We start from the raw sequence: 19315 nt of genomic DNA, 5'->3' as shown, positions 1-19315 counted from the left end.
GCAGATAGCAATCTTTGGTCATAGTCAAAAAAGAAATCTCTAAACCATCTCCTTTGTGAAGTTTCCCCATACTTACAGTCATACTTTTAGTGCATATGTGTTCTATTATCAGGCACAGAAATAGAAAGAACCTGAGCATGGAGTCTGGATCTTTGGTCCCCATGACAACTGCATTCGAATCACTGGAAGTGCTTAGGCAATATTTCAGATCTATTCAGTCAGAATCTCTAGAGGCTAAGGCTCAGCAATCTGTGTTCTTATCACCTCAGATGATTCTTACAGAGAAAGTTTCAGATTCACTGTGTAGGTACCTAGGAAAGACTGTTTCTAAATATGCAACTATTACAAAAGAATAAGAACAAACTTCACTTGATTTCTTTTAATATAAATCAATTTCTATCTAAATGTAATCTTGTGTTGCTTACTTCTCCTTTCCAAAAACTTACTAGACATCTTAATTGGAAACTGATACAACTCTCAACTCTTACTAAATTTTTCTTTTTCACCATTGTCAATGTAATACATTATTCTTGAGATACAATAGATATCAATAATTTGTGTTGAACTGTTGAATATCCAAAGTGAAACCTTTCTAAATTGTCCCTGTTTTATAGAAGTAGCTTTTCTAATTTATACTGGAATGGTGTGAGGATCATTTGAGAACAAGGAAGATAACACACCCAGGCAAATGTTTGGTCAAACTATACTTTATTTCTCTCCCCCTAGAAATGCTTCCTTGGGCAATGCTTCTCTGAGCAACCTTGTGGGGAATATTAATCTCTCCCCTCAAGGCTAAGTTAGGAAAACAAAACTAAATGGACTAGTGGAAAAAGTTCAGGAATTATGGTATTCTTCTCCATTGTAGATAATCTATTTCTAGAGAGTTCTGACAGCACAAAGTCCTAGAACACATTTTAAGAAGGATTACCTACCTTTCAGGACAATAGACCACTTATTTATATGTATCTACCAGGAGAGACTTACAACAATGGACTCTTGCTATACCTGACACAGATCTACCCCTCCCATCAGAACTCTGAATTATTTTGCTGGAGGCTACAACATTCCGAGTAGTTTGTTGGGAGTTGACGGGAGGTGGGGATAACTCACCCAGTACAAGCTTAGCAGAGCTGAGCAGCTGCAGCATGTTGGACTAGCCTTTGAAGCAGACTGGTCAGACGGGTTCTGGATCTACAGAAGAACCGGTTTGACTGGCCTGTTATGCCAACATATTCTGGTTTGATTCCATGTTCCACAGAAGGTAGAAACCTGCCCAGCCAGTTAAATGAAAGGCATATTAGGTTATCCATTGCACACAGTATATAGCTTAGATGCAGCAGAACTCTTCCACATAACTGGAGTGTCTAGTAAACTTAGTGTGGTCCAGAGAGGTGGCGTCCACTGATTTAACATTTATGTTCATAGCCTTAGGGAAAGTGAGGAGTGAAACACCTTCTGCTTTTGACCAAGAGCAGAGGTTTTCTAAATAAATTGAAGGGTAAGTTAATATATCTTTTATATTTCTCAATTTTTATGCAGTTTTGGAAGGTTAAATTAAATGGTGTTTAAGAAGATACTGATTTTTAACATGATAATACTTGCATTCTACCTTTTCTGTAAATCTGATTGAATATTGTTTATAAAACTTGCACATATGTTCATGGATTTGTTTGGATAGTTATTTGGTATACAATATACTTTTGCTGTGCTTTTTGTAACTTGGTTATGGCTATTGTCATTTAAAAAGTTGGATTGAATAATTTTGCTAAATATTTCAAATACTAATGATTCATTTTAAGCCATATACTTCTTTGATAACATACTATTATGTTTTACAGACTGTTGCTATATGGTGCAATTTTACATAGTATATTGAGTTGTGTATAAAAGAATAACTGCCTTTTTAAAATAAAAGAAAAAAGTATTGCCCTGCTTGGTAATCCTAAGTATATTAGAGGAACAATTCACAGCAAGAATTGAGGAGTGTGAAAAACAAAGATTGTGGAATCTGGTAACTGATTAACTATTGGAGCTCAAAAGCACTTGCTGAGCTGAATAGAAAGGAATGAAGACAGGTTTTGTCATGCCTATTAGGTCTGAAAACCTTTTTAGGCTAAAGAATACTTGGGTCTTCCTTCCATTTATATTTTAAAGTATTTGTTTTATCTCTTTCTTTTGTGGATCTAATTAATTTATTTTAATAGTATGAGTCATTTAAAATGAAAGTTACCGATCCCTTTAGATTCATTTTTACATAATAAAATTTCCCCTTAGTTATCAATATTAGGATGAATCGAATGTACATGTCTTTGGGGGCATTTAATTTAACATAACTGCTGACATACAAATTTATCTGGGAATTTAAAAATTTTAAACAGATTTACACTGAATATTTCCTGTCAAGCATTATCTGTAGATCTTCTTAATAGAACTTAGCCTTGAACTGAGCAAGGCTGATGCATCCTTTTCATTGTTCCTAGTGTACCCACTTTGTCATTATGTTCATACTCAAAGCTTCTATGTTTCTTTAGGATGTTAATTTAAAAATGAAAATAAATGTTCAGATGAGATTTCATTTTTTGCAAGGAAAATCTTTGGATACTTCTTAATCCTACTTCCAGGGAGTTCTGCATTAAACTTCTGGTAATTCAACTAAACTTCTAAAAGCTATGTAATGTATCTGCAAATGGAATGTGCTGATTCAGCAAACCAAAATTAATTTTCTTCAGCATAAATTGTATTATGACAAGTTTTTGGAACCATGGGTCAAATTTACAATTGATTGGATTTTTCTCTTTTCAATCAATTTTCTGGTAAGAGCTACATATGCATCAATAGAGTACATTGTTGATGTTTCTGCTGCACATATTGTATACAGTAATTAAAAATTTTAAAGCATACTGTGTTTAAAATACAGGACTTAACTGTGTAAAGATAAATAGTTAATTGAACCTTTTACATTTGTAGTTTTGAGGAAATCTTATAGGATCAAGATACATTTCATATAAAATCCATGAGTAAAATTTTAAGCTTAACTCTATATTATTGAAGGGGATTCTATAGTTTTCATTTAATGGGATTTTCATTTTCAAATATTTACTAAGATCTATTAAATGACTTAATTGAATGACATGTATTTTCTTTAAAAGGATTCCTTTAAAATATTAATACACTGTTTTGATTAAAATTAAAGCTATATGAATTTACTAACCAAATTAAAATGCATTCTTTTTCTTTCTGTTCCTAGCCACACAATTCTTCTTGTCAACAATGCTAGCTTTCTCACAACTTCTCCTTTATTAAAAATCTTCATCCTACTAAAAGCACTTACAATCATGACATTTTTTGAGCTCAAAGTATCCTTAATAACTCATGAATCCAACTCTTCATTTTGAGTTGAGGAATGAAGCCAAGAAAATGTAGCTAAGTCACTACTGTATAATCTAAGGGTAGAGCTCGGGCCAGAACATCCAGGTTTCCTGAACACCAGCCCAGACTAGTAGTTCTTTCACTAACCTTGCATGTACTCTCCTGAATACCACATGAAATCTAAATGTTTTCTATTGTAAAAAGATAAACTTGGATAGTTATGTTAGTGAATTTTTGGTGACTAAGAAATTATTTGCTTTAATACTTCAATATTTATCATTATTGCCAACAAACATTTTTGGCACAGTGGTTGAATTTATGGGGTGGCCATTGGTAAGAAAGGTGATTATCTCTTCAAACCCTAATCTCTTAATACCATCCTACAAGTTTTTTCCAATTGATAATAGGGCCTCTGACGTGGCATTGCTTTAAACCATCTCAACTTTTTGCTTTCCTTTTTTAAAAATAATTTTTTTAGTTGTACATGAACACAATATTTTTGTTTTATTTATTTATTTTTATGTGGTGCTTAGGGTTGAACCTAACACCTCATGTATGCATGTGTAAAAGCTGTACCAGTGAGCTACAACCCCAGCCTACTTTTTGTTTTCTTGATATGTATTAAACTTTACATTTTTATATTGTTTTAGTCATTTTTATGTAGGTAAGAATTTAGGATTTGCCTAAGAAGTTAGAATTCCTAAAATTTAGCATGAACCAATAAAAAAATTTCCATAGGTTATACAGACCAGAATCATGAGATTCAAAACTCACCTTAGAGATGACAAAACCTGTATTTAAGAATATTCTCTTAAAAAGTGCTTTGCATACAAGTGCTCAGAAAATGCTTTACACATTTTTAACCTGAGGAATTGTTGGTACTTGGGACTACAGAAAGTTTGAGAATAAAAAGCTCAAAATTTTAAGTTCTGATTCCTGGTACTAAATATTAATTTTCCTAATCTCTTTATCTTTTACACATAAATCCTAATTTTGCAATACTTCTAAATTTTCTAACTTTAGTTCAGTCCAAGTGGACTCTGAAAAATCATCCCTTTTGTTTGTTTGTTTGTTTGTTTCTTACTTTTATAATACAAAGGAAGGAGAGTATATTGAAAAGGATGTGGGCATTTGAACTAAAATGACATGGGTTTGAACATTGGTTATGCTACAAACCAGTTTGCACTTGGGAATCATTTAACTATCTAAAATCTCTTTTCTCTATCTGTGAATTAAGGAAACTAAAACCATTCATTAAGAGTTGTTATATTAGGCCTGGGGACATAGTTCAGTTGTAGAGTATGTGCCTAGCATGTGTAAGACCCTGGGTTTAATCCACAGCATGAAAGAAAGAAAGAAAAAAGGAAGGAAGGAAGGAAAGAGGGAGGGAGGGAAGGAGGGAAGGAAGGAAAGAAGGGGTGAATTGTTGAATTATATTATCTTAAAACACCTGGCAGTTTTTAGAACACAGTAGGTGCTCAGCAAATGTCAATATCCTTCTTACCTCATTAAGAATATCTTCAATAAGAGAAGTCAATGCTTACCTTAGAATATATGCATTTTTTTGTCAGAAAGATAAAAATTAAATCAACAATCTTGGGAGGCATTAAGATTTAATACTAGAGGATTTTTTTAATATTTATTTTTTAGTTTTAGGTGGACACAATATCTTTATTTTACATTTATGTGGTGCTGAGGAATCGAAGTCAGTGCCTCGTGCATGCTAGGCAAGCACTCTACCACTGAGCCAACACCCCAGAACCTGAAGAATATTTTAACCATTTTAAATTTTAAAAATCAGAAATTCATATAATCCAATCCAATTAAACATTCACTTCAAAGAAGCCTTATACTAAGAGCAATATATCAATATGACTAAAAGGTTTAAGTACTTTTTTAAAATTTAGATTTCTATAATCTTTATTCTAGTATATTAGTGGAATGAAGTTAACAGGGATAATTCAAATGCCCTATGTATGTCTTTATGTCAGTTTCTCAAAGACTGTTTGTATCTGTTATCTTATATGACATCAAATCAGTTGGCCAAGGATTTCTAGATGCTCTAAGGATTGTGCTGTATTACCAATTGAATTATTTCTTCAGGACTCTAGAAGATTCCTTCTGAATTAAATTTATTACAGCTTAATAGTAAATTATACTGTATTTTCTTGATAGTAAATAATGATGAGGAGAGTGAGTTCAAAATGTATTGGGTATAAAAGTAATATAGAATAAGATTTGATTGTTTCTAAAGATATTAGTCTCAGACTATCTAATTGGTTAGGGGACAGAACCAATCAGCAAAGATCATATGGGAGCTATTTATGAAATGTATTGGTCATAAGGGAGTTCAGAACATTGTGACAAACATTCTTAGAGCTTGTCTAAAATTGGGTCAATTGATACAACTTCCAATGAATGAAGAGCAGGAAACAGATTAGGAGTTAATTTTAGAACCAACTAATAGGATCTATTTGTAACACAAACTGATCATATTTAGTTCTTACAATCAACTTTAATTTCCTGAAAGATATTTAATTGCTATTTATGTATACTCACTACTGATGCTATAATTTAAATTTATATCCATGCTAAATCAATTTTGTTTTTATCGTAAGTTATAGATTTTGTGTGGAGATACTATACTGAAAGACAAAAGGACCACTTTACTAATATAGGCAATTAATTATATATTATTATTAAAATTATTCTATTAGACATATAAGCAATTTTGCCTATGTAACTAGTCATTAGATCAGTACTTAATTTGCATTTACTTTTATACATTTAGAAGATATTAACATAAACAATTGAAAAGAAGGCAAGGGAGTAACAAAATTTTCACTTTTTAAAAATATTTCTATATAAATAGTTAATTTGGATAACTCAGGACTAATAACTAAACTTGCTATGAATCAAAAATAAGAGATGGGAAATAAGAGAACATTATAGCTTATTGTATTAAAGACAGACAGCCACAAAATAATTAAAAATTATAATTTGGAAGTTACATACTATTGACAAATGGGTTTCTTCAAATCCAATCTATTAACACTATCAGAAAAATAACCTCAAATGCATGTTCAACCAATCTTGGATCAGCAATACTACCCTTACAAACACTGGCACACCATTAATCTGACTGTCCCATCCATGCATGAAAATTTCCCAAATTTAATTTTCCACTAATAACAACTCTTTATCTCTTAGTCTAGGTTCTCCATGGAAAATAGAACCCAAGTCCTTTGGCTTACGTACAAGTTTTTATTTGGGAAATCATACTAGGAATAGGAGTTGGGAGTTAGGAGAAGAAAACAGTGAAGGAAGGAAAGCCAATTAAGGGTGGGGATTTTTGCTTTGTTTACAGTTTGAGAAATTGAACCCAGGTCCTTGCCCATACCAGGTAAACACTCCACCACTGAGCTACTACCCTTAGCCCCAAGGGTGCATTCTTGAATTCATTGCCTACTATGAGTAAATCAATGCTCAAGCTCAGTATGAGGAGTTGTGAAACAACTTCAGAATTGCCTGCCACAGGACCCATGAGAAAAACAATTCTCTATCAATTCTGACTTCCTTCAGCTAAGGGTTGCCCTTTCTTACACTTTCAAGTTATGCACTTGTTTTCACTAGCTTCAGAAAAGGTCCTGGGCCAGAAAGTCAGGTGAAGGGCTGTCAGGTTTCGCCTGCATGAAACTGGTTGCCACTGCAATGGCTGAGACTCACAGGGCCTAAGAAGTATGTAATATATCATTATTATGGGACAAATATAGAGTCAAACTGCTTTTTCTTTAGGCTTACCAATATAATTCTTATATTCAAGAGAACTAAAATGGATTTTCTGAGAAATGAGTATAGCAATGTCAAGTGGAAAATAAGGAACTTCACCCTACTTTTGTCTGATGGATTTGATCCATTCCCACAAAACCCGAGATGCACTGAAACTTTATCTTCTGTGAGAAAGGTATTATCTAATAAACTACAATTCATTTCCTGAATTTGGTTGCCAATTTTTAAAGGGACAAACAGCAACAAAATGAACAATTAATTAGTATGTACTATATGAATACTTTTATGCCCAGCATTGACCCAAAGTCTTTAAGTTTACAATGGTAAAATTATAGTAAAAACAAATGGACTACATTAGACCCTCAAGAGACATTTCTCATTTTAGTGAAACACAGAATTTTGAATAGTACAAGTTTGTCTTGGACTGTCTCCAAAAGGGTCTGGTTACAAGAAGTAATTCATTAAAACCTAAAATGTGATCCTGGAGCTTGATTTTGAAGAATGCATTATACGAAGGCTCTAGTCAAGCAGATTAAAAATGGAATAACTAAACATCAAGTCATGTGCTTTAATTAAGTAAATACCATATCTGTATAATGCCTAAGCCTACTTTAGAGAAAGTGAAGGAGAAATAGATGCAAGTAAAAAGGAAATCTAACAAAGACTATCATTTTTTCACTTAACTTGAATTCTGGGAGAAAGCTGAGTATTTTAACAAATCAATAAAGTAGCTAATGAATAAAGATAAAGCAGAAAAATTGAAATGAAGATTACATAGGAAATGGGAAAAAGTGGGGACACATGTGGCTGAACAAAGCCCAATCATATCAGATAATATTTTCAAAAAGAGAAACAAAATATACTCAGGTCTTAACTATATTAGCTCAGATCATAATATCAACATTTATTCCAACATTCCCTTTCTTGGATTTGAAGCTGGAAAGATGATATATCGCTATTATATTAAGGATTTCTTACAAGCACTAATCTCTGAAATAAATGAATGAATTAGTTTCTACTGTTTATACAACTTTGTTTTGGGGCTAGATGATTTTTAAATCCTTTGGAATAGAATGGAAATATTTAAAACCATCATATTCAAAGGGGAATGAGGGAAGAGGGTATTGGGAACAGGAAAGAGTAGAATGAATGGAACATAATTTTCCTCTGTTCATAAATGATTATATCACCAGAGAAACTCCATAACATATACAAGAATGAGATCCTAATTAGAGTTAAGTTGTACTCTATGTATGTACACTCTACTGTCATGTACATCTAAAAAGAATTTAATAATAAAAACCACCATTTAACACTACCTGCTTTACCTAAATTTGATCATGTAAATCATGTAAAAGCACTTAGTTAGTCCCTTCTTTTATTATGAATCTCTCACCATTTGCATACCAATTCAACATTTCACTATAATTACAAGTTAGTGATTGGAGACATGTCTCCTATTAGCCTTAAATCTATTACACAAGATTCTTACATTGTTAGGGTACATATATACATCTCATCCAATCTTATCGATGATTTTGTGAAATACCCAATGTATATATTATCTTCATTTTTTTTGATAAGCAACCAAATCAAAGAGAAGTTACATTATTTACTCAATAGGATTAGAATTTTAAAAATTAGAACTCAATGCCACTTTCCCAATATCAACCTATATAAATACATTATTATATATTTGCAGTTTCTAGAGCTCACAATGATTGCCTGCCCCCTCCCTCAGCAGAACTTTGCACACTCCTGCCTGGAAAGCCTCTGTCACTCTGCTCCCAAAAGGCAAGCTGCTTCAAACTTAAGTCTTCTTTAAGAAATTTCACATATATTATTTCATCCTTACAACAACCCCTTTGGGTAAAATAAATATTTTCATCTTTCAGTTGGGGAAATAAGACTTGTCTAGGAAACATGCAGATAATTAGAGATAGGGCCAGAATTTAAGCCATAGTCCTATGTCCCAGCTCTTTCCCTAATGTCCTAAGGCTACATTGATTATGGAATACAATCACATTTTTTTTTTGGAACACTCCTTACTCTGGTACTTTCTGATATTGCAACATAATTCACCCTTCAATCTATTCAATTTTAAACTTGGAACATGAAAGAATCCACAACTCAGGGCTGGGAAAGCTTGTATAAACATTTTTGCTATTTCTATTAGAAATCAGTTTACAACAATTTCTCAATTATACATACTAGTGTACTGTAAGTAAAACAGCATGTGTACCAAAATTACTTAGAAATAAACTATTAGTGCAAAAAAGTCTAAAAAAATGAACTGGAATTGTTCATAATAGGTGCTTCACTCCAACTCTGATTAAGAAAGCCTGCTTTATTTTCTTCTTCTCAGTTGTGAGACTAATTAAATTCTGTCACATTTACAAGTCCTTTTCATAACCTTTTACAATGTGAAACTTTCTGAAGTAAATAGAAAAGTATACTGGAGCTGCAAATTAACCTTCAAATAAGAATAATTTTCTGTCAAAATGCACAAACTAATTATTTTTTCTAAACTGTTTTCTAAATTAAAAAAGAAAAAAGCATAAAATAAGCTTTATATAGATTCTATTAATAAAAACAGCATGGTATACAGATATATGTATGTACATATATTATATACATGCTAAAATATATTAATATATGTATTTAGACATATAGTTTTCATATATGTGAAACAAATACATATATATATGATATATATATATGTAATGCTAGTCAAGCTACCTAATTTCACAACCTCTGTGGAAAGATGAAAACTGTACTATTGTATCTTTTTGACAATTTTTTTTTTAGGTTGAAAAAGAAGATAAACGGGAAAAGTACTTTGTATTTTATCATTGTTAATGCTCTTGAATTAATTTCCTATCAGTATTAAACAAACCACTTCTCAACTCACAGGAATTTCAGAGTACTTTAGTAAATCAAAGAGTATAATTCTTTAATAAGCTAAAGAGAGTTTAGATAGATCTCTACATAGATAAGAAGGAAAAAGTGCTGACTACAAAAAAGCATTTAAATCTTCCCTTTTTATTAGTTTATATCTCAAAATTTCTTCTGACCATATGATTTATCACTCAAACCAGGACATTTTTTTAAAGTAAAAAGGACCCCTATTTAATAATTAAACTAGTAAAACAGGCATTAACCAGAACTATTGCTGGTAAACCTGGGCATATGGTCACCTTACATAAAAAGTCTACTAGATGTGGGAAGAGAAGTCTGTTTCAGTCTTAGTATCCTAAGTAGCCCATAAAAACAGTCACAATTAATGTGAAGTAAATTACAACACAATTTCACTATAAATTTTTAATATTTCTGGTTATATGAAGCGAAACTGAAAAAGTAATGGCTAAAACGTACTGTCTCCTTTAGAGGAGATACAATTTTTTTTTTTTTTTTAGTACTAGGGGTTGAACCCAGGGGCACTTTATCACTGAACCGCATTCCCATCACTTTTTATTTTTTGAGACAGGGTCTCACTAAGCTCCTACCTTGCTAAATTGCTGAGGCTGGCCTTGAACTGGTGATTCTCTTGTCTTACCTCCCAAATTGCTGGGATTACAGGCAAGTGCTAAAATGCAAAATTTGTATTATTATTAGAGGAGATGATTATTTGAAAGGATTAGCCAATAATAATCAAATCAGGATAATCAGCATTTTTATCTTATTGAACATTTACCCTTTGCGCTGGGGACCTTCAAACTCTTCTCTCCTAGTTCTTTTTGGTCAAGGGGAATCCTGAAGATGGAACTCAGGTCCTCACATATGCAAAGCATACACTCTACCTCTGAGCCACACCTCTAACCTGCCTTGTACTTCTTTATAAACTATATAATAAATTGCTGTAAACTATAGTTACCCTACTGAGCTTTAAGGAGGAATAAGAGAACTCATAGCTATCTAATTGAACACAAAATATTTTGAATTTTTGCATTTATCTTTGGAAAAGTAATAAACTATTAAAGTTTTCTTAACTTTACACTAACATATGGATTAGGAAAAGCAAAAAGCCAATATTTTAAACAGAGTCTATTTTTCTCAAGCATAATTAGAATAGGGAAAGATGGAAAAAAAGACAAAGTAAAACAGCGTGTTTGAAGATACATCTGTAATTTGTGATGCATAGGTACACTAAGGATCACAATTATTTCCAAGAAGTGGACAAATTCATAAATTCACAGAAGGAAAAATTGTCATTTTTAAAGTGGACAAAGCAATGGATATTAAATGTGTTGGCTCTTGTGAACTTACTAAGAAATGCTTTAATAAGTAGACTCCACATGTTGGTGACTTGTTTCTACAGTTAACCCTTCATAATGTTTTCCATTTACATGATGGTAAATAAATATTCTCACAATTTCCATCATGGTAGCATTATACATATGTACACAGGGCAGTGCAGTATAGTACATTTTTACTGTATAAAAAGGTTAAAATTCATAGTTTTCAAGATTCCCAAAATAAATGTTTCTACTTTACAGTCTTAGTGATCTTTTTTTTCTTCCTTCCTTTATTTCTTCCTTTCTAGTACTGGGATGAAATCCAGGGCTTTATGCATATTAGGAAGGCACTTCACCATGAAGCTATATCCATAGCATGTGATCGTTCATAAGTTCTTTTCCTCTTTTCTTTCTTTCTTTTTCAGTGCTGGGTACAGAACCCAGGGCCCTGCACATGCTAGGCAAACATTCACTGGCTCATAAGTTTTTATCTCTTCAGCAGTTAAGTTCTTATAAGTACAAGTGTTAGAAGGTTTAAAGGCTAACTAATCAGTTTAAAAAGTCTCTGGGCTTCAAAAACCTATAGAGTATGCATAGATTTGAAATATTTGAAACATTCTCTGCATTATAAATAGATGACCTGAAAGAACTAGATGTCTCTGTCCATTAATGATAAATTATTCTTCAAATAATATATTAATAACATTATTAATCAGTCCATTATCACTTAAACCTAGGCAACCAATATAGGGACCTTCATCAAGCACAGTGAAATATGCTAAATTGAACAATTTATATATCCAGTGAAAGTTTGCCCATTACTAACGTGAAATGAAAGATGTTTAAAAACAAATGGAACTACTTTAATAGCCTATAGAGGGAAATGAAGAAGGAAATTCAGTCAAGTGTAGTTATACCTACATAGTTTATTAAATAAAGCTTCTTTATCTAATTTGGAAACTTACCAGACAGACATGAGACTATTCTTTTTAGTTGAAAAGTAATGTATAATATTTAATGTCTATGATTAACAGACATTTAAATGAAAACCTAAGACAATGCCAAAATAAAAACTGATACTGACACCCTCTATGAATGTCAAATATATCTTTTAAAACAATTATAAAACTTGTTCAACCTAACTGGAATCTTGGTACTATTAAATCATAACTAAGCATTTTGACACTTGGAGCAAGATCCCTGATAGATGTATACTATCACCCACAAACACTACTTACTAATTCCTATAAACAATTTTAAAAAAATTAAATCAGGTGCTCTTTTAAGTTGACATAAATATTGACAGTTAACAGAATTTTCTTTTGTCTCTCAAACTAACCTTTTGACCTATACTTAAAATAGTTCTGACTAAAGGTATAACAGCTCACCCCAATTTACCAATATTGTATGTTCATGTTAGATGTGCTGGAAAGTATTATGTAAATAATCATTATGGGTTTAATCACTTAAGTTTTGAGCAATAAGATATAAGCACTCAATGCTAGGGAAAGGAAGGAGGCAACGATAAGGGAAGTGAAGAGAGATGGGAAATGCCCAACACAAGTGGGCATCTAACAGCATTAGACTGAGAATACGATACCATGTCCTATTCCCAGCTCCATCTTGGTTCTTTAGATATTTCACATAACCTCATTTTTTTTTCACTCAATATTCAGCATAGGCCAGTGCTGTCCAATACAGTATCTACTAGCCACATGTGTCTTTGAGCACTGAATTATAGCTAATCCAAACTGAGATGTGCCATAAAGGCAAAATATACATTGAACTTCAAAGACTTTCGTAAGTCGAAAATGAATGAAAAAATGTCGTATTAATTTTTAATAAAAATAATATTTTAGGTAAATTGAGTAAAATAAATATATTGCTAATTTCACCTGTTTTGTTCCTCATTTTAAAATGTGCTCACTAGAAAACAAAATTATATCTGTGGCTATATGGGATGCTTAAGAACTGAAAAAACTGAGAAGAAAAAAAAAGTACAGTCTCTGGCATCAAGGAGCCCATAGTCTGCTTGGAGAAGATAAAAGTCTTATGAAAATAATGACAACATAATGGCATTAAGTGCACTGATAGAATACATGTATTGAGGGATATAGGTGAATGAGGAGGGCCATTTGTGGGAGTGGATAGGAAGGAGGGGTAGAGATATTAGGTTACTCTACTGGAAGTGGTACAACTTGAGCTGTCTTAAAGAATAAGTTAAAATGTGAAAGAAAAAAAAAGGATTGGATGAACCAACACAAAGAAATAGAAATGAGGAGGAGAGAATAAAGGGGCTTTTCTGTTGATAAAGGGAAAGAGCAAGTTATACATAGAGAGTATGCAGAACTAAGAAAGGCTTCTGTGATACTTTAAAGGGATTGAATTTTAACTTTTAGGCAATAGAGAGTCACTGAAGGGTTTTAAGCAGAGTGATAAGATCAGAAATAATGGTTTAGATCTCAGCTATGTGGAGACTCAATTAATGCGAACAAGATTGGAAGCAGAAAGGCTGTCTTCTAGGCAAAAAATAGGACCTAAAGTAGGGCAATAAGAATGGGGATGAAAAGGAAAGAACTTAACTCAAAATATATTTAGGAAGTAACATCAGTAGACTATAGTGACTGACTTGTCCTGACTTCTTGGAAAGGGCTTTAGATCTTATTGTAATGTTATGGGAAGACCCTGGAATGTTTTGAGCAGGGGAATGTGATGTTCTGGCACATTTTAAAGGACCACTCTGACCACCATAGGATAATATTCTGAAAGGGAAAAGAGTGAAAAAAGAAAGATAATTGTTTAACTTTTTTAAAATGGAGACTATTGATTTATAAAAGTTTTCTGGTGGATTAGACCAAGGTGGATGCAAAGGAGGTGATGAGAAGAAATTCGATGTGGGTTTTATTTTTATCTGCAATGTGGTCCTGCCTAATTCACAGGGTTGAGAAAGGGAAAACAAAGTTTAGGAAGATCTCACTGCTTGAGTTCAATTGTCTGGTTTAATCTGGACTAGGTTTTAGTTAGAAGTGAAAATACCACATAGAAAGACTTGAAGAAAATAGTGAAAGATGGAAGACAGCAAAGGAAATAGAAGGAGCTCAACAAAGGCTATTTTAGGGATTAACTAACGTCCTGAATGAGGTTTGAAAACATGTAATTTTAGTGTTATCTAAAAGTCTAACCTGGTGATTTCCCCTTCATCATACTTGGCTACCCAGCTGTAGGAGTTAAACATAGACTGTAGAATCAACAATTTCATTTTTGAAATGGCTAAAGCTAGATGATTTTAAAATCTACATAAATTCCAGATTTCTAATTTTAAGAATCTTAGCATTTTATTACTACCACACAATTTTCTCTGAAAAAAATATATAAATATAAAGTAGTTCACCATTTTAACACTTCACCACATAACTTTTAAATTGAGCATCCTAACAACTGTCCTCTAATGAATCACAGGTGTGCTGAGAATAAATTTGCAATCCTGGAGGTGGCAGTATTGGGCCTGAGGTGGTTGGAGTGCCAACTTTGTTGCCTCTAGATGCAAACAACCTTATTCTGTTATCATAACATGTAGTACAAGCATAAGTGCTCCTTGCACTTACAATAAGCCCATCATGAATTAAAAATATCATAAGTCAAAAGTGCATTTAACACACATAATTTACTGAACATCCTTAGCCACACAGCATCCTACAGAGTGTTGGTTTCGTCCCCTTGTGACTGCATGTCTCATGGGTAGCTATGGTTTGCTGCCACTGCCCTGTTTCATAAGAGAGGATCATATTGCATATCACTAGCTTAGGAAAAGATCAAAATTCAATTTTGGAAGTACAGTTTCCACTGAATACTTATCAATTTCAATTTCATTGTAAAAACAAAAAATCACAGACTGAACATTGCAAATTGGGGATTGACTGTATTAATTATACCAAAATTAAATAGGTTGGCAAGTACTGTTTTAAGCCATAAAATATGAAAACCAAATCTAATGAAGAGTTCAAAGTAACTGCTTCTCTGATAAAGATGTGTTCTCTGCATATAACTTTGGGACTTCAAATTTATTCTATCATGATAAGTCTGAAATCTGCTTATCTCCTACTTATAACTATGAGTATGCCCACCCTTTCCATGGTTAAAGTGACCATTATAAAATCTCATAAAGAAAAATCTAAGATTTATTAATATATCCAAAGGTTTCCACTTACATAAAAAATAATAAGTCATGAAGAGATGCCCTAGTTATTTATTTATCTAGAGTACTGTTTCTGTGGCAGTCACTGGGTTCTTTTTCTGGAGATAAAAAGATGAACAAACATGGTTATTGCTGGGCATGGTGACACACACCTGTAATCCCAGTAACTCCAGAGCCTGAGTCAGAAAGATCACAAGTAAGAGGCCAGCCTCAACAACTTAGCAAAATCCTAAGCAACTTGGTGAGACTCTGTCTCAAAAAAAAAGTGGGGGGCGGGGGGAGATAGAGGATGTACCTCAGTGGTAAAATGCCCCTGGGTTAAATACCCTACCCATCGCCAAAAAAGACATGGTTGTTACTTAAATGTCTAGTGGAGAGACAAAATTAAATAACTAAAACTTTTTAAGAAGTGTAAGATATGGAAGTACATGTTGTTATAAGAGAAACTAACAGAAGAAACTATTAAAACAAAATAAAAGATTATTAAATTCATAGCTAGGCAAAGGGGAGGAGTAGGTTTGTTGAACTCCAGGCAGAGACTACAGTATGTGAAGACCTGTGAGGCACAAAAACAGAATATGGAAATGAAGCTGCTTTTACTACCAGTTCAAAAGGGGTTTTCTTCAAAAAGTAACAGGAAGCCACTGAAAGTGTTTAAGCAGCATAGTGACATTATTAGATTTACTTTTCAAGAACAGCACAGTAGCTAAAGTATAGAAAAATGCCCTCAAAATAGGCACACTTTAAGGTGGCAGGAGAAGGTATAAAGTTTGAAATTCTTTTTTTCCTCATCCTTTAAACTATGTCTTTAGAAAGGGGTTATACTCAGTCTATTAGCTGAGAAATACTAGTAAAAATTAGTTTTTAATTTTTTTTTTTGTAGTTGTAGATTGACATCATGCCTTTGTTTATTTTTTTATGTGGTGCCTCCACACATGCTAGGCAACACTCTGCCACTGAGCCACAGTCCCAGCCCCTACTAATGGCTAGTTTTTATTGAACATATACTAATTATATATCTGAACAGTGCACTAAGCACTTTACATGTTATATCACTTAATCTTCATTCCCTATGAGATTGGTACTATTATTATTTTCATTTTATAGACAGGAAAAATGAGAGAGGTTAAGCAAACTGTCCAGTGACACTGAGGATATTAGCAGGATTCAAACCCAAGCAGTCTGGCTTCAGAGCCTGTACTCTCCTCATTAGACTATATATGATTTTTTCAGCAATACATGTATACAATAAAAATTAAACATATACATGAATAGAGAATTGATACTCAACAATTTTCCAGAGAAGAGACTGGTTTAGGTTGGTTAGTAGATTGGGTAGATATGGAAAGTAGAATAGTAGTAGATCAGGTAAAAGTTAATAGAAGCTAGGATTATGGAGGTAGTGATAAAAGGGATGGATTTAAATGTCTGAAAGGATTTGGTAAAACATTGGGTACAAGGGTTAAGGGTACAAGGGTTAGTGTCAAGGATGAAATCTTTGGATTCTATTTGCATAAATGAATTAATGAGTCATAGGCAAAGGTCTTAAGAACAGGTTAGGTCATTCTGTTCAGATAATTTTTCTTTGGACCACAAATACTATTTTTGTTTTGTTTTTGATAGTAAGGATTGAACCCAGAGGCCCATTACCACTGAGCCACATCCCCGGCCCTATTATTTTGAAAAGGGTCTAAGTTGCTTAGGGCCTGGCTAAGTTGCTAAGGCTGGCTTGGAACTTTCCATTCCCTTGCCTCAGCCTCCAGATTCATTGGGATTATAGACATCCACCGTCTGTGCTGACAAATACTATGTCCTTTAGATATGCTGTTTTGATATGACAATCTGATTACAGGTTTTTTCCACATATTAAAACTCCAATTTCTATTATAAACATTTATACAAGTTTTAACTCTGCCAATTATGTTGTACTAAAAATGGCATAGTCAATTTTTCAATCTTTTTTGGGGGAGGTGGTACTGGGGATTGAACCCAAGAACACTAAACCACTGAGCCACATCCCCAGTCCTTTTTAATATTTTATTTAGAGACAGGGTCTAGCTGAGTTGCTTAGGGTCTAAGTTGCTGAGGCTGGCTTTGAACTTGCAGTCTTCCTGCCTAAGCCTCCTGAGCTGCTGGGATTAAAGCCACTATAGCTGGCTCATTTTTTAAAAACATTATGAATTAAGTCTTATAAAGGTGGAAAATAAAAAAGTTTTTACAATAGGGCAAGGACGGTTCAGCGTCTTCTTTAAAGACACCAGCTTTTATATGTCCAATATCAAAGAGTAAATTATGATATTCATTCTTCAAATGTCAGATGAATGGGAAAATTGCCTTTATGCTTTGTATTTATAATTTTCGAAGAATTACACCTTAAAAGTTATTGTCCCTGTCTTCTTCCCAGGTCTTGAAAATATAACAGAAAAGTATTCCAAAGATAAAGTGATTTATAGTTTATTTTCAACTTGATTTGTAGAACTAAATGGTCAAAAAATGCTACATTCAGAAATTAAGATAGCTGAGTGTCGTACTGCATGCCTATAATGCCAGCGACCAGGGAGTCTGAAGCAGGAAGATAGCAAGTTCAAGGTCAGCCTCAGCAAATCACTGAGACCCTGTCTCAAAAGGGGTGGGGGGCTGGGGATGTAGCTCAGTAGTAAGGAGACCCTGGGTTCAACTTCCAGTACTCCAAAATAAAAAATAAATAAATAGAAAAATATACTATCCGTTTGAATATCAGACAACAGCGACAGGAAATTTTGATTTTTTAAAAAATTACCTAGCAACGTGTTGCCCCAACGAATAAAGAATGCGGTCGCTTCTGATTCCCTCTCATTTCAGGTTTGCCAGAAACTTCCCATTTAACTTCAGCAAAATAAAAAGCATTTTGAAATAGGACATTATTAACCAGTCCCGTAGGTAATGACTATCAGGCTGACTCCCACACCAGCTGATTCTGAACTCTGGGTTTGGTACCCTCCTCCTACACGCTTTCCTTGAAATATGCTTTTGTCACATGCACAGAGAAGACAGCGTTCACAGACACCAACGGCTGGGGCTCCCCAGATAGAACAGTTTTAGTTTTCCTCAGGGCACCTTCAAAACGCTGTCGCGGACGCCAAGCTCTTTGGGCCGGTCCCTTCTGCTCACAGGCAACCCTCTCAACCCCTCCAGCTAAATCCCTCTTTCACACTCCGCGACAGAGCCAGCGAGGAGGAAAGGGCGTACCGCCGCGGGAACTCCCGCGTGACGTCACGTGACGTTGCGTGACGTCGCAGGGCTCCCGGGCTGGGCGGGGCCGGCCGCTTCCAAGCCGGGCCGGCCGCCCTCCGGCCTTCCCCCAGCCCTGGATTAGGGTCTGCCAGTCTGGTGAAAGAAGGGGGCGACGGGGAACAGGGAGCTGCTGTCCCTTTACAACCCCAGAGGGCATCTGCTCCTGTCCTGGGGCTCTCGAGGATTTCGAGGCTGTCCTGGAAGCTGTGAGTACGAGGAATCTTCTTTCCTCCACCCTGAGTGCCCAGTCCTAGGGACTATTTCCGGTCTGGAGTTGCGCGGTCGTCGTAGGGGTTTGGCGAGTACCACAGGCACTCGGGTTGTGAGGACGTAGGCTGGGCTGAGTCTGAACTCTGGAGATGCCCCCAGCTAGCATTCTGTGTGGTTCTTGTTCTCCCGCGCGGGCTGAGGACGCGCCTCCCAGCGCCCGGCACGCCCGCGCGCATGCGCCGAC

At 34.3% G+C, this 19315-nt stretch overlaps 1 protein-coding gene across 3 annotated transcripts in view; it reads left to right on the top strand.

Annotated features, from left to right (window-relative positions):
• The first annotated feature begins 1324 nt into the window (after positions 1-1324).
• Rbbp8 (RB binding protein 8, endonuclease) overlaps positions 1325-19315 on the top strand; it is an 85420-nt gene continuing 67429 nt past the window's right edge. Inside the window, exon 1 of one of the 3 annotated variants that reach the window (XM_048806443.1) lies at positions 1325-1498. The gene's annotated coding sequence lies outside the window, so the exon portion shown is untranslated. Of the gene's footprint in view, positions 1499-18848; positions 19068-19315 lie in introns of those variants that run through there. The other 2 variants (XM_015482487.2, XM_015482488.2) reach the window with 2 other exon arrangements.

The sequence above is a fragment of the Marmota marmota genome, unplaced genomic scaffold (genome assembly GCF_001458135.2).
Source record: "Marmota marmota marmota unplaced genomic scaffold, marMar, whole genome shotgun sequence".
NCBI classification, from domain to species: Eukaryota; Metazoa; Chordata; class Mammalia; order Rodentia; family Sciuridae; genus Marmota; species Marmota marmota.
The sequence above is the reverse complement of the archived record's forward strand: the minus strand, read 5'-3'. Positions and strand labels throughout refer to the sequence as shown.